This window comes from Carcharodon carcharias, chromosome 21, assembly GCF_017639515.1.
Source record: "Carcharodon carcharias isolate sCarCar2 chromosome 21, sCarCar2.pri, whole genome shotgun sequence".
Taxonomy (NCBI): domain Eukaryota; kingdom Metazoa; phylum Chordata; class Chondrichthyes; order Lamniformes; family Lamnidae; genus Carcharodon; species Carcharodon carcharias.
In genome coordinates this window covers 66,282,709-66,309,891 of record NC_054487.1, presented here as the reverse complement: position 1 = coordinate 66,309,891, position 27,183 = coordinate 66,282,709, and the positions used below count along the sequence as shown (strand labels likewise).

At 41.0% G+C, this 27,183-nt stretch overlaps 1 protein-coding gene across 1 annotated transcript in view; it reads right to left on the bottom strand.

Moving 5' to 3' along the window:
• lrriq1 (leucine-rich repeats and IQ motif containing 1) overlaps positions 1 to 27,183 on the bottom strand; it is a 216,012-nt gene that overhangs the window by 125,166 nt on the left and 63,663 nt on the right. The window lies entirely within an intron of this gene.

Sequence of the window (27,183 nt, the reverse complement as noted above, 5' to 3'; positions counted from 1 at the left end):
TCTCTGCAGATTCCTTCTCTTCAACCTTCCACAAGCTCTTCCAGAATTCTACCTTGGAACTCAGAGAAACATCTTGTTTCCCTTTGTTGATCACAGCAGCTGCTGTCCCTATCTCTCTCTGTCCAGAACTCACTCTCTCTGTGTCCAGGGTTTTTTAATCAGACTGCCTGAGAGTCTGTAAATCTACCCCTTCCAAAGCCAATCGCTTTGTCTTTTGTTTTCAGGTGCTAATGGGTCTTGTGAGCCCATGATAATCAAGCCACACAAGCTTATCGTCAGGCAGAACCAGTAGTGGGTCACATGCAACTTTTCATTACTGCATGTTACCTTTAATTAAAGAGACATTTAAAACATAACCATCTTATGAAACCTCAAATTTGTCATACCATTTAATTTAAAAGTATTTGAAAAGCTAAAGGCTCTGTTAGTAACTTGCTCCGGTCTCCAATTGCAGGTATAGGATAATGTTTACTAACTGGCAATAATTGACTATAAGACTGTGAACAAACACTGGACTGACTAGGAGAAGATGTCCACAGTTGCTCGGCAGAGAAAAGCCTAAAATATATTTATGAAGAAAGTGTTGATGATTTTGCTATACTTTGCACACAGAACAATTTGTGTTCAATGATTTTTAAGGCAAAACAGAGTGCCTTGGCAAGGGTGTGTGGATGTCGAGATGTTTACAGATAAAATAGAGGCTAGTAACCAGTATACAGTGAGGTGGTCAGACATTTGACAGGCATCAACAAAACCATTATGTTAAATTTGATGAAGAAGTTTAAATGTAGTCATTTGGCAGTACAGAACTTGAGTATTGCTGAAAAAAGAGACTTGACAACGCTTTTTGTCTTACACTCATCAGGACACCACAAGAATACCAATATTAGGGGAAAATAACAATTTATACTCTATAAGAAGAGTGCTGATTGGTTGGCAAGCAAACTCTGATTGGTAGAAACGTTGCCTTGGAGAATACATCAATTGATGGTGATTGACAGTTAACTGCCAAGCATTGTTTGAAATTTAAACCAGGCAGTTTGCATGAACGGGCCTAAGGCCATCACTTTTTACCATGAAAAGTGCCCAGTTTACCTCAGATTACCCTGGAAGGGCAAGGTTTCATGCTGCTACTACGCAGTAGCAACACGAGTGCTATTTGTCACTACCAGGATGCTGCCGTTAAATCAAAAGGACATTCTGCCTATCACACAAATGAGTAATGTGGTATATGAATTTCAGTGCCAGCATGATGCTGGGTATGTAGGCCGGACGTCCGAAAGACTGGCAGATCGTATCAAATAGTCTGTCGCAGCCGGTGTTCGCAACGGGCTAGGTACAGGCCATACCAAGCAAATTCGTGCTTGCAAGATTTGAAACACAGTGTCCAATATTAGATGTGATCCTGTGATTGGACAACATTTGATAAAAAATCTTCGGTGTGCTAAGAATTACGCTGACAACCAATTTAAGATCGTCAGTTGGGCTCACAGTTTGGCACATTTCAGTGTACTGGAAGCTACATGCATTAATACACAGGGCCCTGTTCTTTGCAGACAGAAAGAACTTGTACATATATTACATCTGTTTCAGCTAAACAAATTAAGTGGCAGCCATTCGATAACTCATTCCTCAGCGCAATGCCTTGACCAATTAGGGTCAAGCTGCCTGGTTTAAATTTCAAACAATGCTTGGCAGTAACTGTCAGTCACCATCAATTGGTGCATTTTCCATGACAACTCCGCTACCAATCAGACTACACTTGCCAACCAATCAGCATTTTCTCCTCGTATAGTATAAATTATTGTTTGCGCCTTATATTGATATTCTTGAAAAGTGTCGGGATGACTGCAAGATGAAAAGCTTTGCCCTGTCTCCTTTTTCAGCAATATTCAAGTTTTAATTTAAGGACATTGAAATAAGTACAGCATCAATATTCAGAGTAGCTGTGTATAAACCTGTTCTTCTAATCTTACAGTTGTTGGATGCAAAAGTTTTGCAAGCCTGATTCAAATCATTAGCTGCTCAACGAGAGAATAACAAGGTGCAGCTGCCAAAATAATTTCAAATCTATAACGACTCCAGGCACCACACTTGGCAAACTGAGCATATCGCAGGGTCAGTGTGCATCCAGCAAGACGACTCAGTTGGTAGCACAATCGCCAGAGTCAGAAAGTTGTGGATTCAAGTCCCACTTCAGTGACTCGGGCATAAAAATCAAAGCTGATACTCCAGTGCAATACCAATGGAGTACTGCACAGTTAAAGATGCCATCTTTCGGACGAGACACTAAATTGATAACTCAACATAAAAGGTCCCATGACACTATTTTGAAAAACAGTGAAGAAATATTCCTGGTGTCCTGTCCAATATTCATTCTTCAATAAATATCACTAAAAAAAAACAGATTATCTGGTCATTATCACATTGTTTTTTGTGGGAGCTTGCTGTGGCCAAATTAGGTGCCACATTTCCTAATTTACAACAGCAATTACACTTCAGGATATTTAATTGGCTGTTAAGTGCTTTGGCATGTCCTGAGCTCATCAAAGGCATGATCTAAATGCAGGTTTTTCATTTCTTTTTAAAACAAAGGACTGAATAAAGTGATGGAGGCATGCAAGAGTAATTTATCATGATGAACATTTTCTCTGAGTTACATTTACATGTCAATTTAAAGCACACATCAACTAATTGGAAAGATCTCACTGGAGACTGAAGCTGTGGGTAAAAGAGCAGCGGGGGCAGGATGAAGCACTTAAGTAACCATCAATTGGCCGCTTAGGAGCTTCAAGAGACCCAAGCGAGGGTGGGCCAATCGTACTTCCACTGCTTCCGTAAAGTTGGAGACAGATCGTGGGTGGGCAGGAAGGCATCAGGCAGACCGTGCACTGCATTTTATAAGGCCCCTGTCTTCAGGCCCGCCAGCAGTGTAGCATAAAGTCCAGCCCTTTGACTCTAGTGTTTACTGCTGGCCAAATTGACAACTAGGTGAAGGTGTGCAAATTAATATTTCTTAATTGACATAACAATGGAGCCATTCCTTTTTCAGTTGCATTTAGAAATGAGGACCTAAAAATAAAGGTTGGCTTCTTTCCAGTGGGCCTGATGGTAAAATCAAAGCTCTCAATAGGAACATTGAGAGTTCAAACTCTGGTTTAACTAAAAATCACCCTTCTTTCTCCTCACTGTACAAGTTTTGTTGGCTCCTGCCAGACCACTAGATGATAGAATAGTGCTGTTATGTAGCATCTGAATTCTCTACTCTGCACATGCAAATTTCCTGATTTGACAAATAGAGTCCACTAAATAGCAATATAAACATGTACAGTAAGTCTTTATTTTCTGCAGTGAAACTATCATTTAAAAAATAGCTTGTAAAATGCTAACACAAATGGGAAAACTCGTGATACTTCTTTTGCATTTGTTTTAGGTTGGTTTTACGTTTCAGGTTAGGCAAGTCAACTCCACAGGGAATTTTGACCTAGCTCTGTTACGATCACATGAGGAGGGGTGAAATGACTCCCCTATTGCCCCACTCCACGTTTGACCATTACAGGGTCTTTTATAGAATTTAGAGAGGGTGTGCTTCACTGATTCTGTAAGAGTCCCACTATTTACGTTTTGAGGTTGTAAAAATCATTCAGACAGGTTTTCTTAGGTCAAACAAAGAACAAGATAAGTTTATTGAAACTATTTCCTGAGCTAAAAGGCTAGATAAAACACAACCACCATTCATATGGTCACACACATTCATCTGGGTTTACACACACACACACACACACACACACACACACACACACACACACAAGCACAGATGGTAGAGTAAGAGGATAGACTTATAGGTTTTTTTTTATTATTCATTCATGGAATGAGGCTGTCGCTGGCTAGGTCAGCACTTATTGCCCATCTCTAATTTCCCTTGAGAAAGTGGTGGTGAGCTGCCTTCTTGAACTGCTGCAGTCCGTGTGGTGTAGGTACACCCACTGTGCTGTTAGGGAGGGAGTTCCAGGATCTTGACTCCAGTCATTTACAGTTCATGAAAGATAAAACAAAGGAGGATATGGTAGCCTTTTAAAAAATGGTATAAATGCATGTATTTGAAGCCTATGAATTAAAACATGCTTCTCACTTTCTTTTCATCACCCACCTTTAAGAATGGAAAGCTATCTCAAATTATTAAGCTCCACATGGTCTGGGGTGGGCTGGAGAGTGGGGAGATTCTTTTGATGTATAAAGGTACTATAACTGACACAGGGAGAATGACATTGAACACCTGTGACCGTGTCAGACAAATCACAAATTTTAAAATAACAAAATACCAAGCAATTTTTAAAGCAGAAACACAGCTTAAAATAATCACAATGTTTAAAATAAGAATATACTATTCCCAATGACACAAACTTGTTTTCTATCGCAAAGCCAGTTTGCAAGGCTGTAAAGATTGCAATTGGTTAGATTTCATTCCTTTTGATACTTGATATGGTTCCTGTCTGCCAATATAATATACAGAACCAAGTGAATGTGCCAACTTACTGATCAAAAATTGGCAAAATAAGACCTTTAAATAAGATCTTTCATTTGGCTGGGAACAGAGTATATTTCAATTATGTTTAATTTCTCTAAAATAAATGTATATATATTTTTTCACAGCCAGCCACAAAATTCTCATCTTAAGACCTACAACAGTGTAATATTGTAAAAGAACTGTTAATTTCCACTCTTACTTATTAAACATTTCCTGGGATGGGATTTTGTAAAGATCCACTCAAAATCCTCATTAACATTGTTTGTAGTCAGCTAGCTTTGCTACAGTTTTTCATGAAGTTTTAACCAGCAAATAACTTGGATTGCCATATTCCATCAGTTTAAATTTGTAACTTTCAATTGAAAGTAACTGCAAAATGAAACCATTTTCAGAAACTACCTGATGTAACTGCAGCAGCAATGGACTATCGAGATTATGATCTGACTAATGGACATAGGCACATATATTTTGTTAAATATTTGCTCCCCCACTAACTCGATGCAATAGCATACTGTTAGATATCGCAGAATTAAACACATCCATTAGCGAAACAGCAATGTAACTATTTATAAATAAAAAATGCAGATTTTTTGTATTCTCTAGGATGCTTTGATGTGATGTAAAGAATCATCATTATCATATACTCAAGAGAATGATTCCTGTTTTGATATTGGATAATCATAAATGACAAAAAAGAAATAATGAATATATACATAAATGTTAAGGTGCAAAGAAGTGCCCCAGGGAATCAACTGAGCCAGCTGTTTTCACTCAAGGCCTGAAACATTCACTAATGTTGGAGCAAGAAGTGTTTTTAAAGTCTGAAGTAAGGGCTTCAGAGTAAACAATATACATGTATTTTAAAGTAGTTTCTCTTATGATTATATAATAGCCTGTCCCTAGCATACAAAGGACTTTCTTCTATCAGAACTCCTGACCAGATTATAAATATTAGGCCAAAAATATTCCACTGCTAGCTTGGTAAAGTTATTTGCTTTAGCTTTGGATAAAGTAGATAGCAACTTAGAAACTTCTAATTAATCCCTATATATTTCTTTCTTGGTGTCTGATCCTTCACTACTGCATTCTTATCAATATGCATGCTGTATTTGATCCCTTAAGACTTGACAAGGTCTTCCCTTTAACTGCCACAACTATCCATCTGTGCCACTCATGAAATCTATTTTAGCAATAGCTCTTAATGTAGTACCAGAAAGGTTCTTGGCAGGTGAAAAGTTAATTTTGATTGGCTGGGAAAATCAGTCTTCACCAAGTGATGAGCAATTTCTAATTGCAATTCACCTCAACATCACGATGTAAGCAAGTCACATGCTGTGCCACTTGATCACTGTTCCATCATAACTGCAAACAGGAAATTACTCATTTTAACAACAGGAAGTTGCAGGGCATTTTTCAGATGAAGGTCATGATGACTAGAATGAGTCATATGAATACAGTACAAAATGATGCATTGCAGAATCCAATCTCTAAACTATTTGCTAGCACAACCGATGGTGTTTGACTGCTGTACTTAAAACTAGCAATTATTATTTGGCAGAGTGTTCCACATATATTTTCACTAATATCATTATTAAGGGTTTCATGTTTACATTATTTGTAATGCTGTCAAAGTGAAAATGACTTAGAAGTAGAATATGGATGTCACACTGATACAATGTTGAGACAATTGCCCCAGACAGAAGCAGAGCAAATCTACCAGAACATATTTTTTGTCAATACAATTCTAATCTGTTCTAAATCAGTGGTTCAAGGTCCCACTCGGCTCATTGATGCACATCAGTTTTTATCTGGCTTTAGGAGGAGGCACACAACTCCCTTCAGCAGATAGGAGCCTCTGATCTTATGACAGCCTTTGACAGATAAGGAAATTCCTTTCTGGGGACAAAGTAACAATGTCAAATTGTAGAGAGAGCAGGAGTGAGGAGCACATCAGTGAGTGAAGATGTGGGCACTTTTGTGCATGGGAAGCAGAAAGGAGCAATACCTCTATGAAATTAAATGAGGAAGGACATCTTCCCAAATGGGAGTTTGGGAAGAGCTCCTCTGTGAATACAGGTTGAAACTGTTGTGCTGGTTTTCACTAGCAGGAATAATTACAAAAGCTCCAATATCTTGGTTTATATCTTGAAGCACTTGGATGTGAGGGAAACTCATTTCTACAAAACACCTGCACAAATGCCCCCGCCAGCACCTACTCTACTTTTCATTTAAAAAGGGCAAACTACCTTCAACTCTCATTATAATGGAAGCATTACTTCACGTGAGGGAATTCTTCATGATGTTCACACAGTTGTTAGTCGTGGCAAGAGGTCTTCTCTCCTCCAAGGAAAAAATAGCTTAACAGCAGCACTCAAAAAGGACAAAAACTGGAGGGGCTGCTTTCACTGAAACACATCTCCACTCCCCACCACGCCCCAAATCTCCAAGTCTGATCTTCTGATGATTATCTGGAAACTTCCAGATCAACAGTTGCTGCCATATTGTCAACAATTCCATGTAACATCATTTCCGTGCAAGTATCAACACAGAAACACTCCTTTGAAAGGGATTAGCAAAATAGGTAGGAGAGTGTCACTGGGTGAATCACTGAGGATTAGTGACAATGAAGGACTGGAGTTGAACAGAGGGAAAATGCCCTTCACTGACAGACAAGGAGAAATGACCACCCGCGTTTGAGGAGCATAAGGACCCAAATGTCAGATACCCAATCTTCAAAGGAACAACAATTTAGGAGGATCAATCTGAAGGCATGAATGAGATGGTGGCCACATAGATGGATAGATAAATGGAAGAAACCCACTACACATCTCTGCAACAAAATTTCTCAGGACCTGAACACACAGAAGACTGTGATAGCCCATGAGATTTCTGCAGCCTCAAGATGCCAAGAAGGGCTTCTAAGTGTATTCTGAAGTGGCAATTGGCAGTAATGTTGCAAATACTTTGAATTGGACACTTTCGTAGGGCTTCGAAGAGTTGAGCTGGATGATTTCAATTCTATTAGTATTTCAGAAATGAAACCCAGCACCTGTGGGCTTCAAGGAATGTGTTGTAACGTTAGGAACTCTTAACATTTGAAGAAGAAATTTGAACATCCAGCAATTAACCAACAATATTTCGCCACAAGGTTCCATATTTTTAAATAAAAAACTTTATTGAATACAAAAAAGAATTAAATATAGTTAGCACTATTAACTCAACACAATAGTTTACAACTATGTATATTGTGAACTCAGTGTTCACTCCCGACTCCCCATCCCTCCACACACCCAGGAGTTCCCTTACCTTATGAAATCTTTAAGGTTCATTCCCTTTTCCTGGGACAAACCCAAAGGTATGCCACAACTTCTGGAATTACTTTAATTCTCCTTTGTATTCCAGCTTTTCCTCAAGGTAGAAATTTTATGGGGATTCTTCCATTACCTTTCACAACAGATGTCACTGTTGCTTAGAAGGTTGACAATGAACATGCTTCCTTCTTGACCTCTCCAATGCCTTCACATCAGAGAGCTTCAAAAGTGAGCTAAGCAACCATAGCCATTGAAGTGTCAAGCTGCCAGAACTGATCCCTCTCAAGCAACAGCCACCCTGAAACAAGCCACCTCAGGTCCCTTAGCTTCCAACAATATATCACAGGCAATCATGACAGCCCCAAGTTACCATTGCAGGGCCATAAGGTCAGAGTATGAGAATTTTCCTGTTTGTGGTTATTGTACAGTGTTCAGCTCTAATCACAACTCCCCCAGTAATAAAACAGTTCATGTTAGCCTAAAGAAAGACCCTTTCTTTAAGATCTTTTGGGCTGACAAGTTTTTTTTATTCAATCAAGTGATGTGCCATTTATTGCCCATCCCTAATTGCCCTTGAACTAGGTGGTTTGCTAGGCATTTCAGTGAGCATTTAAGAACCAACTACATTTGCTGTAGGGCAGACCAGGTGAGGACGTCAGATGGTTTTTTACAACAATCAACAATGGTTTCATGGTTACCATTAGACTTTTAATTCCAGATTTTTATTGAATTCAAATTCCACCATCTGCCGTGGTGGGATTCAAACCCCGGTCCTCAAAACATTACCCTGGGTCTCTGGATTACCAGTCTTGTGACAATACCGCTATGCCACTGCGTTCCCAGCTCCCAGTGGGTTCCCATATCCCCGTTTCATCGGGTAACTTTGAGTGACCATCTTTAGGTAGGTTCCTCCATTTTCAGAGGGTTTCTTAAAACCACCTGTTCCAATGATTCTTCTTCCTCTCAGCCCTGTCAGAACAAATCTCCTGGAACCTACAGAATCCATAGAAAGCTGCATATCTTTGTCTGGAGGCCATCTCCCTCCCACATCCAGCTGTAGTAGCTCACAAAGTCAAGCAGCTTTTTCCTCTCTGGGACCACACAGAAATGCTGTCTGTGATATTCACTGATTTGGAAAGGATAGCAGATTTCCTTCCTTAAAGAACTTTAGTGAGCCAGATAGGCTTTTACAACAATGATTTCATGATCATCATTAGACTTTTAATTCTAGATTTTCATTGAATTCAAATTCCACCATCTGCCATGGCAGGATTCGAACCCAGGTCCCCAGGGCATTACCCCAGGTCTCTGGATTACCAGTCCAGTGGCAATAACACTACACCACCGCCTCCCCAATGGTAGGTGACATGCAAGCCTAATTCATGCCAGACAACAACCACCTTCAACAAGAAGTGGCTCACTTCCCCAAATTTCAAGAACATTACTACTGCTAACCAACATCCTTGGGGTCACCTCCTGACTTCTCAAAATAACTATAAAAGCTAAGTCAGGAATATGAGGGAATACTCACACTCCGCTGTGTGGGGACAGCTGTAACAATACCCAAGAAACTCAATATCATTTACTACAGAGCAACTCGCTTGATTCGTGCCTCAACCACTTAAATCAATAACCATTTTCTCCACACTGTGGATGCAGTATGTATTTTTCAACAGGATACCATGCAGCAACTCACCAAGCCTACTTCGACAGCATCCTTCAGTGGCCCAACCCCTACCACTAACAAGGGCAAAATCAGCAACATTAAGAGAGAACACCATCATGTCCAACGTCCCCACATAAATAGAAATGGAGAGGATGTAAGCAAGGACACCTGCTAGGCCAGATGATAAATATGCCTGGTATGTATGGGTGATGAGTGGTCCCATGGATAGGATGAGGACAATGAAGGTGTGTGAGAGAATGAATGGTGATGTCCTTTGAACTGGAATTGAGTGAGGGCCCTGTGGATGTGTGATGGGTTTGTGAGTGTGTGCATTGAGAATGATGAGAAGAGTGACTTACCCTGGCGGAATGGAGGAGATCATTTATCCTCTTGCAGTACTGGGTGGCTGTCCTCTTTTGCAGGGCGTTGGCGCTGACCACTTCTGTCACCGCCTCCCAAGCCAGATTAGTGAGGTTGCGGCCCATCCTGCGTCCAGAGTGGGGGTAGAGGACATCACGGCGGGCCTCCACTGCTCCAAAAGGCACTCAAGGGGTGCATCATTGAACCAGGAGGCTGCAATGTTTTTTCCTTTCAGGGTCATGTCCTCTTTGCAGCAGTTGTGGGCTGGAAGCACAGGGAGGTTTGTGTGGCTGCGTTTTTGATATGGCACACGGAATGATGAAGCGGTGAGATGATGGCGTGGCGAGCGAATGAGAGCCTGCCCACCATGTTGGTGTGTTTCCTGGAATGCATAATTAACGCCGTGGGTTTGGGACGATATGCCGTGAAAAGCCGCCATTGCAGCTGCTGGGTAAAATGTCGTTTTATCTGCCTAGCACCACACTTAGTCCAAATCTGAGATGATTCTGTCCTTTAAGTCTGTGTCCTCTCATTCTTGATCCTTTTACAAGTGAGAACAGTTTCTCTCTATCTGCTCTGTCGCGATCCCTCATGATTTTGAATACCTCTAACAAATCTCCTCTCAACCTTTGTTTCTCTAAGAAAAACAGTCCTAACTTCCCAATATATCTTCATAACTGAAGTTCCTCATTCCTGAAACAAGTTTTGTGAATTTTTTCTGCACCCTCTCTATTGTCTTCACATCATTCCTAAAGTGCAGCGCCAAGAACTGGATACTATACTCTAGCTGAGGCCAAAAAAGTGACTTATACAGGTTCAACCTAGCCTCCTTACTCTTGTACTTTATGCCCCTCTTAAAAAAGGCCAGGATACTTTATTAATTGCTCTCTCAACCTGTCTTGCCACCTTCAATGATTTAAGCACATATACACACACCCAGGTCTCTCTGCTCCTGCACCCCCTTTAGGGTTGTACCTTGTATTTTATATTGTCTCTCCATGTTCTTCCTGCCAAAGTGAATCACTCCACATTTCTCTACATTAAACTTCATCTGCCACCTGCCCACCCTTTCCACCAACTTGTCTATTACCTTTTGAAGCTATCCTCCTCACAGTTCACAATGCTTCCAAGTTTTGTATCATCTGCAAACTTTGAAATTGTGCCTTGTAAACCAAGGTCTAGGTCATTAAAATGTATCAGGAAAAACAAGGGTCCCAACAGTGAGCCCTGGGGAACTCTACTACAAACCTTCCTCCCCCATGAAAATCATCCATTAACCACTACTCCCTGATTCCATATCCATGTTGTACTGTCCCTTTTTTTTCTTCCATGAGCTATAACTTTCCTCATAAGTCTGTTGTGCAGCACTGTATCAAACACCTTTTGGAAGCCCATGTACACTACATCAACAGCATTGCCCTCATCAGCCCTCACTGTTACCTATTCAAAAAATTCCAGCAAGCTAGATAAATGTGATTTTCCCTTAAGAACTCCATGCTGGCTTTCCTTACTTAACCTTCATTTATCCATGTGACTATTAATTTTGTCCCAAATTATTATTTCTAGAAGTTAAACTGACCGGCCCGCAGTTGCTGGGCTTACCTTTATGCTCTGTTTTGAACAACAGTGTAACACTTGCAATTCTCTAGTCCTCTGGGACCATACCTGAGTCTAAGGAATACTGAAAAATTATGGCCAATGCCTCTGCAATTTCCACTCTTATTTCCTGCGATATCCTTGGACCTATCGCATACGGTGCTGGTGCCAGTGCCTTATCAGCTTTAAGTAGAAATAACCTATTCAATAGCTCCTCCTTTTCAATTTTAAACCCATCTAGTGTCTGGATTATCTCATCTTTGACCATGACCTGGGTAGCTTCCTTGGTAAAGGCAAATGAAAAGTATTCAGTTAATACCTCAGCTACACCCTCTACCTCCATGTGTAAATCCCATTTTTGGTCCCAATTGGCCCTACTCCTCCTTTACTACCGTTTTACTATTTACATGCCTATTGAGGACTTGGACTCCCTTTTATGTTAGGTGCCCAACTCTTATTATACTCCATCTTTGCTTCCCTTATTTGCTAAGCAACTGATTATTCTACTCCAATATAACTACCAAATGTTCTGTATATTTTGTTAAATTCATTTTTAATAATTTAAAACTGGGGTAGTGGCAAGCGGTGAATTGACACTGTGATTAAAAATCTAAGATTTACAAATAGTCAATTAGTACTACAGAACTTGAGCATTGTTGAAAAAAGAAATGCTCTCGAAGCTTTTTGTCTTGCACTCATCAGGACAGCTATGAAAGATAAATCAACAGTAAAGGGAAGAGCAATTTATACTGCATGAGGAAAGAGTGCTGATTGGACTCAGATTGATAGAGGTGTTGCCATGGAGAATGCAGCGGAGAACAGTTAACTGTTAACTGCCAAGCTTTTTTCAAATGCAAAACAGTCAGATCAACTCCTATTGGTCAAGGCATTGCCATGGGGAGTGAACCAGGGGATGACTGTCCAAGTTTTTGTTTAGTTGGAAAAGGTATAATGCGTGGACCTGCTCCTTCTGTCTGCAAAGGATAGGCCCTGTGTGTGAAAAAGTGTGGCTTCTAGCATGCGTTCTGGCATGCAACTGTTCTCTGCTGCATTCTCCATGGCAAAGCCTCTACCAAAGTCCACTTGCCAACCAATTAGCACTCTCTTCTCATGCAGTATAAATTGTTGTTCCCTTTGCTTTACTTGATTTATTTTTTGTAGCTGTCCTAATGAGCGCAAGGTGAAAAGCTTCATTAGCATGTTTTTTTCAGCAATAATCAAGGATTTATTTATTTAAATAAAAGGTGTTTAAGAATGCTGTTCAACTGCACTTTCATGGCAGATTTTGCAATATGCAAATCAGTTTGAGCTGAAAACCTGGAATGAAAATATTTCTCAAACTGCTGCAATTTTGGGTGCAATTTGCGTTCAAATCGTGAATTACTAAAGTGGAAACTCTATCCCAAATTCATTATGGACAGCTTAGTAAAGAAATTCAACTGATTTTTTTTTTTTCAACGACATCCAAATTTTGTTTTTATGCTTTTCTTGGTGTCCTATTTAAATATTCTCATTTCAATTATAAATTTGTTTAAATGGAAAAGGGGGGAACTTCCAGCTGATATTCACTATTATGGAGTGGATCCCAATACTCCCGCACTCCCCATTGCTTCAATGTAAATGTATATACCAAATTAGTTGATACTTTAAGTGGGTGAGGATGAATCTGATAAGTGCTACTTCAATTATTTGGAATTCACATTTGAGGAATTGTAGTGTAGTGCTATAAGGGACTTTAATTATCCTGATATAGACTGACATAGTCCCAATGATGAATGAGGCATTGCTGGATCTGGTTCTGGGGAATTAGATGGGTCAAGTGCATCAAGTTTCAGCAGGGAAAGATTTAGGGTTCACAGTATTATAAGGTTTAAGTTAGCTGTGAAGATGGACAAGAAACAACCTATAGAGTAAATAACAGTAAGTGGAGTAGGGCCAATTTTAGTGGAGTGGAAACAAATCTGCCCCAAATCTGCTCCAAATTGGAATCAAAGATTGGAAGCAAAACTGTAATGGAACAATAGGCTGCCTATTTCGTGTATAATCGAGGTACATTTCCAGGAGGAGAAGAGGTAAGTCAGCAAAACCAGAGCTCATTGGATGATGAAGGAAATAGAGAGTAAGATGAAGCAGTAAAAGGGTGTGTATGACAGATTGATAATACAAGCAAGAACCAGGTTGAATATAGGAAGTTCAGAAGGAAAGAAAAAGAAAATGAGAGGTAAAGAGAGAGAGAGTATGAGAAGACACTGGCAGCCAACATAAAAGGAAATCCAAAATTCTTCTATAGATACACAAATATCATAAAATGTGGCATATAAGTCAACCTGGTATATAAGACGATCCCAGCCTCAAAAATCATGCTTTTACATACACTTAGCATATAAGTCAACTCTTTTTCCAGCCACGACATGCTACACTTGCATTAGTAGTAAGCTTCAATTTTTCTCCCCACAAATGCATGTTTTACTTACTGGTACCTTATAACTGGGCATAAGGGATCAATCAAACAATCCTGGCTGTGTTGCAAAGGTGCATGGGAGTTTAAGACATGCCTACTTTTTGCCTCAGCAGCAGTTGATATTTCAAAATGACGACCAGTCATACCCTGGTGTTTCACTTTTATACTTGGCAAATAAGTTTACCCCTTTTTTGGAGGGATTTTTTGAGGCTTTAAAGGTCAACTTATACACCAACATCTAGTAAAAAGGTAAAACGAGGAAGGATGGGGCTAATTAGGGACAAAGAAGGGTTTCTACGCATGGAAGCAGTGCCTGAGATACTAAATAAGTATTTGTATCTGTCTTTACCAAGAAGATGCTGCCAAAGCCATAGTGTGGGAAGAAATTGAGATACTATATGGGCTAAGTATTGATAAAGGAGGTGTTAGCTGGTTGTGCTAAAGTTGGTAAGCAACCAGGAGGATGCATCCAAGGATGCTGAAGGAAGTAAGAGTGGAAATTGCAAAGGAACTGGCCATAATCTTCCAATGCTCCTTAGATTGGTGGCATGAGAGAATTAGTGAATTTCAAATGTTACAACCTTCTTCAAAAAAATGATGTAAGGATAAACTAAGCAACTATAAGCCAGTCAGTTTAATTTTGTTGGTAGGAAAGCCTTTAGAAATGATACTCCAGGACAAAATTAAAAGCCACTGGACAAATGTGGATTAATTAAGGAAAACCAGCATGGATTCGTCAAAGGCAAACCAACATGATTGAGATTTTTGATGAGGGAACAGCGAGGGCTGATGAGGTTAATGTGGCTGAAGTGCTGTTTATGGACTTCCAAAAACCATTCGAATAAGCTTGCCAGCAATGTTGAAGCCCATTGAATAAAAGGGACAGTGGTAGTAGAGATCTGAAGTTGGCTGAATATCAGGAAAGAGACGGTAGTAGTGAATTAGACTGGAGAAAGTTAAATGGTGGAGATTCCATGTGGTTGGTACCAGGACCAGTGCTTATCTTGATATATATTAATGACTTTGACTTGAATATACAGGGTACAATTTCAGAATTTGCAGAAGACACAAAATTTGGAAGTATTATGAATTGTGAGAAGGATAATGATGGACTTCAGGAGGACATGAAAAGGTTGGTAGAATGTGCAGACACATGACAGATGAAGTGTGAAGTGATCCATTTTAGTAGAAAGCACGATGAGAGGCAATATAGAGGGTACAATTCTAAAGGAATTGCCGGAACAGTCATTTATGGCTTATATGCACAGATTGTTGAAGGCAGCAAGATAGGGTTAGAAGTGGTTAGAAGGGCACACAGGATTTTGGACTTTATAGGAGCGTAGAAGTTATGATGAATCTTCATAAAACACTGGTTTGCCCCAACTGGAATAGTATATCCAATTCTGGGTACCACACATTAGGAAACATGTGAAGGTTTAGAGAAGATGCTGAAAAGATTTTCAAGAATTGTTCCAGGTATGTGGAAATTCAGTTACATGGATAAACTGGAGAAGCTGGATCTGTTCTCCTTAGAAAAGGGAAGATCTGCTAGAGGCATTCAAAATGAAGAGGGGTTGAGACAGAATAGGTAGAGAGAAACTATTTGCGTTAGTGGAAGGGTCAAGAACCAAAAGACACTGATTTAACTTGATTAGCAAAAGAACCAATGGCAATATGAGGTAAACTATTTTTTACACAGTGAGTGGTTAGGATCTGGAAGACACTGCTTTGCAGTACGGTGGAAGCAAATTCAATTGTGGCTTTTAAAAGGGAATTGGATAAACACCTGAAGAGAAAGAATTTTCAGGGCAATGGGGATAGTGGGGGGGGGGGAAAAGGGACTAGCTAAAATGCTCTAGCAGGGAGCCAGCATGAACAAACGGGGCCAAACAACTTCCTTCTGCGCTATGAGTATTCTATGATCCTATCTCGAAACTCAAATACAAACCAACATTCAAAATCCATTAGGAGGAAGATGCAAATTGCTACCATTAACCTTTTAAATAACATGTCGATGTTACAAGGCTACTAAGAACAACATCCATTTACTATCACAGAGACTATCAACCTCAGGTCAAGTATAATATCTAAACAAGTAGTTTTTGATCCAGAAATAACAAAGTTACTTATAATGAACCCACAGAGGGGTTGGAAAAAAAATCATCTATTAGTCAAGATTTTTTCTAAGGAACCACTTTAGTTTCATCATGTTTCGCTGTACATAGAAAACTCAGAAATTTAATGTTGCTTTTCATATAATTGCAAAGATTTATACAATTACCATTTTCCCTGAAAATCAGATTGTTTAAGGAGAATTTCAGAAAGTTCCTACTTCTGTTCTGCATCCACTTTATAATTTGTCCAAAACATTTTTATTAATGCTTATTCATCACTGATAAAGATCGGTTTCTGTTTAAACTCAACTTTCTAGCTGTCAAATTTGAGATGATCTACACGCAGAGTTCCACTACATAAATCACAGGCAATTTTAAAATTGGTTCTGGGCTTTTACCCTTCAAGTTTTAGTCACAGATCTGTTGAAACACTCCCTAAAATAGAACAGCCAAGGATTTAATTGGTTTTGTTTATCACATTCCCTTATGCATTTACTTTAGCAAATAGTGTGCACTAAAAAGGAGAAAAAAATACATGCTACAAATCATACTTGCATATTGTTAACTGAACACTAGATGACCCTGATGTGAGTAAGCACATTGTAGCAATTATACTTCAAGGCCTCTACTTGGATGTTTATTTGGACATGACAGTGGCGACAATAATGAAGAGTAATGCATTGTTAAAAAGATTGAATATTAAACATCTTTGATGTTTAGGTCGCGATCTTCCTTGTCATTGAATTTTATGTTGACATTTCTGAAAAAAATCAGTAGGTATTAAATGGATTCAAGTTGCAGTGAGCATGTAACTTTATTTTAAGTCAAGTGAACTGGTAATACACGCCAAAAAAACAACAATTTGCTTGCTATCTGCGAACCTGCAACATATACAATGATTAAGATTCTGATTGTTCCTGACCAGCCTAAAGGAAAAACATATGAGGAGTTTATTAATGTAATTAAAGAACAGTTGATCCTAAAACACCTCATTATTGCAGAATGGTCCAAGTTTAAGGGATGGTGACAATGGTGTTTGATTTACAGAAGAACTGAGGAAACTGTCCAACATGTGACTTTAGTGGGTTTCCCAACAACATAATAAAAGACCACATTGTCTGCTGTGAAACATCAGTAGAAGATGGATGCATGTCTGTGCAAACTCTCAAATAGTATTTGGGATGGGGACTACTGAGAGACTGCTAGTGAGTCAGATGCCACGGGGTCCAAACAGCTCCAGTGAACAGAGTTCCCCAACCATGTTGGGAATGTGCTAAAAGTAATCATCATCTAGAACAATAATTTTGTAAGAAGGTTGAATGTCATAGCTGCATGGAATTGGGCCATTTAACTAAGTATTGTAGAAACCTGTAGAACCAGCAGGAGCTGTTAGATTGAAGACAAGGAAAAAGAAAAAAGGCCACGATTCTTATAGCACTGTGAAGAAAAGCCAAAAATCCAATGTGTATTATGTCTGTTCTAATTATGAACTTCAGAAAGAAAGCATACCACATAATTAGATGAAGAAGAGAAATATTTTGCTTAACATTTCACAATAGGAAAAGGCAATGCAAATTTGTGGTCCCTGTCTGGGTAGAAGGTACAAAATCTTCATTTTAATTGGGCACCGATGCAGCAGGAACTATTATTTAAAATTATACGAGGAAAAGCTTTGGGATATTTTCCGACAAAAAGCAATACTGAGAAGTTATTCTGGACACCAAGCCTTGGGAAAATAAATATTTAAAAGTAAAATATGAAAATCAGACAAAATAATTGTGTGAAATTGTACTTCAGGACAAAGCTTGGTTTTATAGCCTGACGTAAACTGGGCCTGAATTAAAAAGGATCATTACTCCATGGGTGCACTCATGGAAGAGCACAAGTCCGTATTCAGTCCATAAAAGCAAAGTGTATCCAGGTATTCATTAATAGGAAGGAGGGGTCAAGGCCAAATAATTATAAGCCCAGAGAAGTACCTAATGTTCTACAGGAACATAAATGACTGAGGAACATGAAATGAGATTGAACATAGAGCGATAGAGGGTTATAGCATAATTGAAAAAACCCACAATAGCAACTAGGCAAGCCCAATTGTGCCAATAGTAAAACTTCCCAAAAGTAGCAACGAGATCTTTCCCATGCTTATTTGCAACTGGAACTTGCTAAAGGAAGTTGGAATTTGTTTACAATAAATATGCATTGAGTACTTATCATTTCAAAAGGATGATTTTGTTATTGCATTTACTCAAACAATTAAGACGGTTTTAGCTGTTCTCCAAGGAACTAATTGCATTTTGGTTGGTCATCTGATTACTGGAAGAGCATCTGCGAGATCTCTAAGTAGTAAGTATTTACAAGGATATAAACTTCATCAACGGAAGTCCAAACAGTCACCAACACAAGACTCTGTATGGTTTTTATATTTCATAGTTAACAAGTTTGGCAGTCAACTATCAAAGAAGGAAGGTTGAAGCAGTGATTTCTGAACATACCCCAACTAAACTGGAAGGGTTGGAGTTGTTTCTGAATCTCTGCTCTCTCTATGTCTAACACTTGTTGAATAGACATGTTCATAAGAGCCAAAAAGCGGGTGTGGTAGAAAAACTGTCAATGTGGCTTTCGATTGTTAAAACTTTTAATAGCAAGTGCATCATTTTGAGACACTCTGACTCTAATTTGTTATTCAGTTATTGTTATTGATATGCTTAAACAGTCCCTCACCTCTCCCTCTGATGGCCTTGCCTCCAACAAAAACCTTAACTGTCTTTCATCCTAGTTGTCACCGCTAATATGCCCGCACTACTTTTGCTCCCTCAAGTCCAAGGAGTGCAAATCTGCCATATAACTGACTTAGCCGTCCATTTTCAGACCTTGCTGGACCACATCAAGCTCTACTAGGCCTTAGTCTCCTGTGCTGAAGCTGCACATTACCCCAAGATCATCCCGAAGAGCTAATTTACCCAGCATCTTTTCTCCGCCACCAACCATCTGCTTATGCTCCTCTCCCCTGGTGCTAGCACTCAGAGAGCCAGGTGGTGAAGAAAAGAAAAAACCTTTCTACATTAACAAGATTCTATTTACAGAGATGTACATTATATCTCCTGCACCTCTAATCAAACAACCACAGTTTCAGCCTGTTCCTACGTATATGAGCACAGTTGAGTCCCAATTAATGTTCACCATCTGAATAAAATTTAACACCCAATTAACATACAAATAATGTGCCACTTCCACTCACACCAACAACAACTACAATAAGCTAATGGATTTTTTGGTCACTGAGATATGAACAACCTGCTCAGTTGCTTCTGCTGCTTACTTTCCTTACCCTTACCCACTTTCCTTACCCATACCCACTAAGTCAAATCTCCACTCTTGCTGCTTCTTTTCTAACCCTAAAGCCCCCCCTCTCTATCTCGTTTCACTCTCATCTCCCCCATATCCAATCTCACTACATTGCGGACTACCTAACTTCCTTTCTTGGCCACAATGCTAGCTGATATTGTGAAATTTCCACCCCTCAGGAACCATCTGAACCCCTTTCAAAAATCCTGTCATTAACCTCTGCTATAACAATCCACAAAACTTGCCTCAAAAATTACAGCCAATTTTCAACTTTCTTTTTTTCCTATGTTTTGAACGTAATATCACTTCCCAAATCCATGCCCTTCACCGCTATAATTCTACACAGGTTACTGTCTTAAATAAAGTCAGAAATAACTTTCACTGTGACTATGGTACATCATTCTTCCCCATGTGCCACCTTTGACAAGGGCCGGAATTTTCCACCCCCATTGGCGTGGGCTGTTAGGGAGGGCGTGAGCAGACAATATGGTGGGAAGGACAAGAATCGGTTTTACGCCGTCGTGAAGCCAGTTTGCGGTTGTTGCTCCGCCCATCAATGACTGGCAGCGTTTCCGGCCATAGGACATCGGAAACATCATTTTAGTACATTTGGATCTAATTCCAGTGGCCCTGCTCACTGGAATCATCTCCCCATACTGCGATCATTCAGGTGTTTCACAACTGTGCATAAGCGACATGCATCTATCAAATCACATTTCACCTGGGACTTCAAGGTTTGTTTGCTTACTTTTCTTCGGGCAGCACTCGCGGTCATTAGTGCCAGGCTTTGCAGGCAGCACGACATCACTTTTAGGGGACTCATGGGCAGGTCTTTACCTATCAGACCAGCAGTAAAACGGCGGTGGCTTTTCAATGGCTGCAGGGCTAGGGTTTGCTTGGGGAAGGGGCAGATGTAGCCTTGGGCAAGGGAAGAGGCTGCAAGACAATAGCTGCACTGGGGAAGGAGGGTATCCCAGAATGTGTGTGGGTGCACATGTTGATCTGTGCAAGTGGCCTCAAGATGGTGAGGGCTGAGGAGGCAATCTCCAGAGGAGATGAGACCAGTGAGGGTTTGTGTGAGAGAATGAGTGGTGATGTCCCTTGAGCTGGCAGTGAGTGAGATGCCAGTGAATGTGTGATGGCCCTGTGAGTGTGAGTTTAGAGTGATGAGATAGCTGCCCTAACCTAGTGGTAGAGATGAGGTCATTCATCCATTTTCTGCACTGGATGGCCAACTTCTTGTGTGCCGCATTGGCACTGACCACCTCAGCCATTGCCTCCCAAGCCTGAGTGATGAGACTGACAGGCCTCTTGCAGCCAGAGCTGGGGTAGAGGATATCACAGCAGGCCTCCACAGTGTCCAGGGGGCGTCCTAGGGATGCGTCACTGAATTGAGGGGCTGCGCTCTTCTTGGCTTTTGGAACCATGAGTTCACTGGGGCCCTCCTGGCCTGCAAGCATTGAGAAATGTGCACACAGCTGCAGTTTAATATAGTGCCCTACATGAGGAAGCGGTGAGTTAACGGCGTGGCGGGCAAATCAGAGGCCACCCACCAATGAGACGGCATGTTCCCTGTGGCTGCATAGGTAATGAGGCGGGAATGGGATGAAAGGGCGCAAGAAACCACCATTGAGGCCGACAGTAAAACGTCCTTTTTCCTGCCCGATACCACATTTAGAGCAAGTTTGGGACGATTCCGCCCAAGGTGTCCAATTTGGTTGGACTACTCTCCCCTTTTTCCACTCTATGCAATCTGAAACTAGAGCATCTCTAACAGTTGCTTCTCTTCCCAGCCTTGCAAAACCAAAGTCCCCACATCACCCCACCCCCACCAAAGGGTCTATCTCTGGCCCCTTCTTGTTCCTCATCTACACGGTGCTCTTGGTGACATCAGCAGATATGGGGTTGGGATTTTCATGTTATAAGCAGGTAGCATGATTGGGGAAATTTTCCAGCTTGGCATGCTCGGCCCAGGAAAAAAGTCCGGTGGGAGTGCTTGCTGGAGTCGGCCTGTCGTGCCCAGAAATAGTTCAGAGGTGAACACAGGGGTTACCTAGTGCTGAGGTGGATTGGTTAAAAGGCCCACCTTGGTTCTCTGGTACTTTGTCCCAGTTGTTTTATTCCATATTAAGCCCTCTAACCCTCATCCGTCACATCTCCTCAGCCTCCCACCCACTCCCCATGCTCCATCCATGTTCCACCCATGCAAACTCATGCCCCTTTACCCACAGCAAACGGCCCCTTATACCCTCCATGCCAACTCATGCCCTTTCACCCAACACCAATGATCCCTCATTTCCTCTATTTCAACTCCTAGCACTTCCATGCCTATTCACTCACTATACACTCTGTACATAACTAATGGAAAAGCTTTAAAAAGACAGCCATTCATAACTTTAAAAAAAACTGCTGTAACTACAACCCTATAAAAATGTAAATCAACTAGACTTTTAAAATATCAATAGCAGAAACTACAAGCACTTGACACCTCTTTATCTTGTGCAAATAAACATTGAAATATTAACAAAAGAGCGCTAAGAGAAAAAGTTGTTCATCAAGCAATGGCTTCCCTCGCATGCACCTATTTCAACAGACTAATGGATGTCCGGACTCTTAGTCAAGCATCATTATACATGCTTGGTATTCACACCTCATATTCAGCCTTGCATGACCTGCAATTTCTTTGCTAAACATTTGAAAGATTGAGGCTGTCAAGGGATGTTGGTTACAGAACAATGTCTGTTAAATAAATATACGTAGTCTTCAGTAGGTTAACACCATGTTTTTATTAACTACTTGTAAGGTATAAATATATATTAGGGCAGAATTTTCAACCTTGACAGGCAGGCACGTGCCAGACCTGCTCAACCATGAAATGACATGCAATGACATTGGGCAAGCGCCCCAACGTCAACGCGCACTCACGCGGGATGAGGTTTCCAAAAGCAAATAAGATTAAAATAAAAGTTTTAAAATGTAATTAATAACATGTCCCTGCTCATGTGACATCTCCCTGAGGCAGCTCAGTGCCTCAGGGAGATTCTGAAGTGCGCACTCACATGCATGCGTGAAGCTTGTGCTCGCCCTGCTCACCCTCCTCCCCCCGCCTGCACAGCTGCCACTCTCATTTCACGCTGGGTGGGCCTTAATTGGCCCGCCAGCATGAAATCACCTTTCGATCACGATCGTGTGTAGCGGTGGGCTTCACAACTGCCCGCCCCTGTCGAGCCTGCCCGACAAAGGCTAAATTCTGCCCATGATAAAGGGTACAGACAAGGAGCCATCCCTATGCCTAAGTCTTTACCCATCTCTGCTCAATACCACATTGACTCTAGGTCTGGGTCATGTGCGTTCTTGCACCACTACATGGGTGGTACCATACTCGTCCCACATTAACCCTGTCTGTGCCAGACCCTTACCTTATACTACTCCTCCCTGGAAGTCTTTATCCAATGCATATGAAGTTACATTAGTTTACTTAGTGTCTTACATTATTATCAGTCTCAAGCATTTACATTGTTGTTATCACATTATTGCTATTATTACATTATCATTACCACAATAGTGCCACTAACACATTTCCCCATTCAAGTCCTTGAAATTACAAGTTCAGGTGATCTGGAGCCTTTATAACCCTTCTTTGGGCAGAAATTATTTGTCCTATGGGCAGGTGCGCGCCTGACCCAAACGGGAGTAAAATAATGTGTGATGGCGTCAGGCGAGCGTCCCGACGTCATCGCACACTCTCGTGATCTTTTGGTTGGTGGATGTGCGCAAGAGGCGGCAGCACGTCCGCCGACAATTAAGGGGCCTATTAAGGCACTTAAATAATTAATTAAGCTGCGTTTTTCGCTGCCCGCTCAACTGTTCGGTTGACAGGCAGGCCAATAAGCCAGCTGGCCTTTGCATTTTTAGCCAAACCTCATCAACAGGCAGGATGAGGTTTCTAGCACTTACTAAAAAAAAATAAAAATTTTTTAACATCCTCTTTCATATGTCCCTCTTCATGCGACTGACACATGTTACATGTGGGGATATGTTTATCTCATATGGTAAAAGTTTATTTTTGGATTTAAAATCCGTCAGCTCCCTGAGGCAGCTCTGTACCTTCAGGGAGCTGTCAGTGTGCGCTCCCCTGTGCATGTGCACACCTCAGCGCTCACGTTCCTCCAGCCCCCACCCCAGCAGCGCTGAAGCTCCCAGCATACATTTCATGCTGGTTGACCGTTAATTGGCCAGCCAGCGTGAAATCGCAGTCGGAGTCCGATCGCGGGCGGCAGTCAGTTTCGTGAAATTCTGCCCTATAGCTCTTTCGTCATTCTATTGGAAGAGTGGTACGCACTGTTGGTTCCAGTTCTCACTTTTGGTTTGGAGGTTGGACTGGCATTTGGGTATACTTTCATTCTTTTCTTCCATTGCTTCACGTTGAACCATGCTTGATCGGTTCGGATGTTGTGTTATCAACTGCTTCTAATCCGAATCGTTTTTCAAGGGGTGGATGAACATTGTATTCACCTCCTGATTGTTTCATTCTTTTCTTCCTCTATATAGGCCATCTCAATGCCCTCTGTGGCTGGGGAAGAACATACACTGACCTCTGCATGTTGTCATCAATGGTGGGAGACTGCTACCAGGTCCAGCATCTCTTGTGGTCATGGTATACCAGCTGGAAGCTGCAGTGTGTACAGTGGTTGTTATGTTGACCAGCTGTACCATAGTCACAATTGGAGGTACAGGTTTCTCGGACTGCTGATCACTCTCTTGTACCACCTCCACAGGAGACGTTGTGGCTATTTCGTGGATGGTAGGCCTGGTTTGATCACTGGCGGTTTTCTGGGGCCTGCAATGAGAATGCACCAACCTGCTCCGCAAAGACAGAAGAGAGTTCAAGGCTGAAGTCCAAAAACTCTTCAGTGTTTGGGTACTCAGGACCATGTGATGGCAGTTGGCTAATGACAGTGGTAGTCTCAACAACCTCTGCTGTCTGGAGGAAATCCAAAGCCCTACAGGTATCCCTGCTCAGGAGAGAGAATGGCTGATTACGGATGACATAAGATCTGTTTTCAACCATACTTGTGGTTCCAGGATCATTCCAATGACTGGAAGTTGGATTACTCCAGACCCATAAAGTGCAGTGTCCACTGTTCGAAGCCAGTGACCTTTGAGTCATGTTTCCTGAATCAACTGGCAACTAAATCAAATTTAGAATTTGTTAGATGACCATTTACAAGAATGTCAGCATTCCAAAATGAAGAACACAATCCTTGACGCCACTTAAGAAGAATGGCTGTATGTCTTCTGGATTTTTGGTATTGACATCGCAGATTACTTATGTGCCTTCTGTGCATTTCTGGGATTTTGACATGCAGTTTTCTATAGTGTCCAATCTTGTTGTACTGGGCTATAATCGCAGGAGACTCATCTCTCCTGTGAGGGCGCTTTGCACCGCAGCGCTGGCAAGGTCATTCTACTGGGCTGTTCAGGAATTGCTTTTCCTGACTTGGATTGTCCCTGTGTTTTTGTGACTTGATAAGCTGGACTGAGGGATGTTTTCTGTTCCATGTTTTATTCTCGCTCAAGATCATCCTGAATTGTTTGTGTAGTTCAGACAGTCTAACTATCTGATTGCCTTGTCTAAGGTTAGATCATCTTTAGCTTGTAGGAGGTCAGAGAATGAATCATCTGTGACATCCACCACTTATTTGTATCGGATGAGTTCAGACTTTAAAATTCCATATTCACACCCCTTTGCCATAGTGTAATGATTACTTATGAAGGAATTGACAGGTTCCCTTGGCATTCGGACTCTTGTATTGAATTTAGCTCTTTCAAATATTTTGTTGGTTCGCAAGTTGAAATAAATGTCAAAAGATTTTAAAATCTCTCCAAATCTGGTGGATGACCCATTAATACCCTGCCTGACAATAAAGTTGTCTACAGTTGGCCCTACAGAGTAAAGAAGCATGCTCACTTGCTCTTATTCTGACTTTTTGTTTAAATCAGAAGCGATGCTGTAGCTTAAAAATGTTTTCATCCAAAGATCCCAATTTTGCGACTGGTCTGAGCCTTGGGTTAGTCCGAATTGAGATGGAAGTGTTGAACTGTGATCCATGTTAAAGATTTTTAAAAGTGTGGGTACAGCTTTAAGAGGTTACAGATTTTCAAAATGGCATTGCTGTTCACTGCGATACAAAGGATTTCCCATGATTGCTGATTCTGGTGGGCCCTCACAAAATGGTGGCGGCGTACTTCTTGAAGGAAAATGTTTGACAATGGCTCCCTGGGTCGGCTGTCTGTTGACTTTCTTTATCAGCAATTTGCTTATCCAAGCAATAAGCTATTCAGATTTAAATGTAAGCTTGTTTTCTGAGTTAGACAGTTGCATCGTTCCCAAGAGATTTGATTTTTTTTCTTTTACAAGCTCAGAGGCCACCTGTTGAGGCTCCGAGTCGGGGGTTGAATCTCAGCGAAGGGGTTTTTTCATTCAAATGGCGCTTTTGACACTGGATTAGTGAAAGGGTTTTAACTGCAGTCTTGAACTTTAAAAGATTTAGCCCATCCTTGCAGGGTATGTGGACTCTGTGTTCTGAAGCTTGGCTTCCAAGAGAGATTCCATGGAGTCTTCTGCTGCAGTAAAAACCTCTGCCTTCAGCTTCCAAGTTCTTTTGCTGTCATGTTTTCTGGTGAATTTTCTCAGCGTCTTCAGCTTCTGTTGGGAGCTTATATCAGGCCAGAATTTCCATTGAAGCTTTCTTCTTTTTCTTAACCCTTCAGCATTTTAGTGAGGTTGAGAGTTTTTGATCCTGAGCTGCCACTATGCTGGGAGAGTGATGGTTACAGAACGGTGTCTCTTAAAGAAGTCTCTGTAGTGTTCTGTAGGTTAACAGCAACCTTTATTAACTACTTGTAACTATATACATATACACAGTAAAGGGTACAGACAAGCAGCTATCTCCATGTCTAGGTCTTTACCCGTCTCTGCTCAACACCACACTGACACTAGGTCTGGGCTGTGTGCCTTCTTATATCACTGTGTGGACAGTAATGTAATCAGCCCCACATTAACCTTATATTGACAGACCCTTATACTATAGATATCTTTTGCCCCATCACAAACACCATAGCCTCACCAGTGACTCAGTCACCTACTGTAATAAGCTATCTAAATCTCATCATCCTATTTAACCCCAAGCAGAACTTCTGATCCCATTTCTGTTCCATCACAAATACTGCCTACTTCCAAGTCCATAGCATCATCTGCTTCAAGCTATCAAAAACTGAGTTTCCATTTTTCTATCCCACGCTAAACTTACTCACTCCTGTGTCCCCGCTGACCTTTATTGGCTCCTGGTCCTCGGGGTGGCTTAGGCATGCTAATAGCCACTGAGCAATCGTGGCATCCTGGAAGGTATCCTGTCTACTCTCCAGGAAGCAGAAATTCACATGCATGATCATGTTATGATAGTCACAGTCAGAAAATCTGCACATTGATGGATCTTCAAGTTCATGAAAAATGTGGGATTCTGTAGAGAGGTCTCTGGGTCATACGGCTGCTAATAATAATGTCTTGTCATTCTGTAGTTTTGATAAACAATGTATCAATCATTTCTTCCTCCAAATAACAAAAGAAATCCCATTGGAATGCCTTCAATATAATTGTGATAATTAAATATCTGGCAGACAAAATTCTTTGTATACCACCCAAATTCCTTAGCCAAAAGCCTTAAAAATATAATTAAAATGATGAAAATTAGCACTGGAAATCATACCCAGCAATAAACAAGATGGCACTCTAAGTG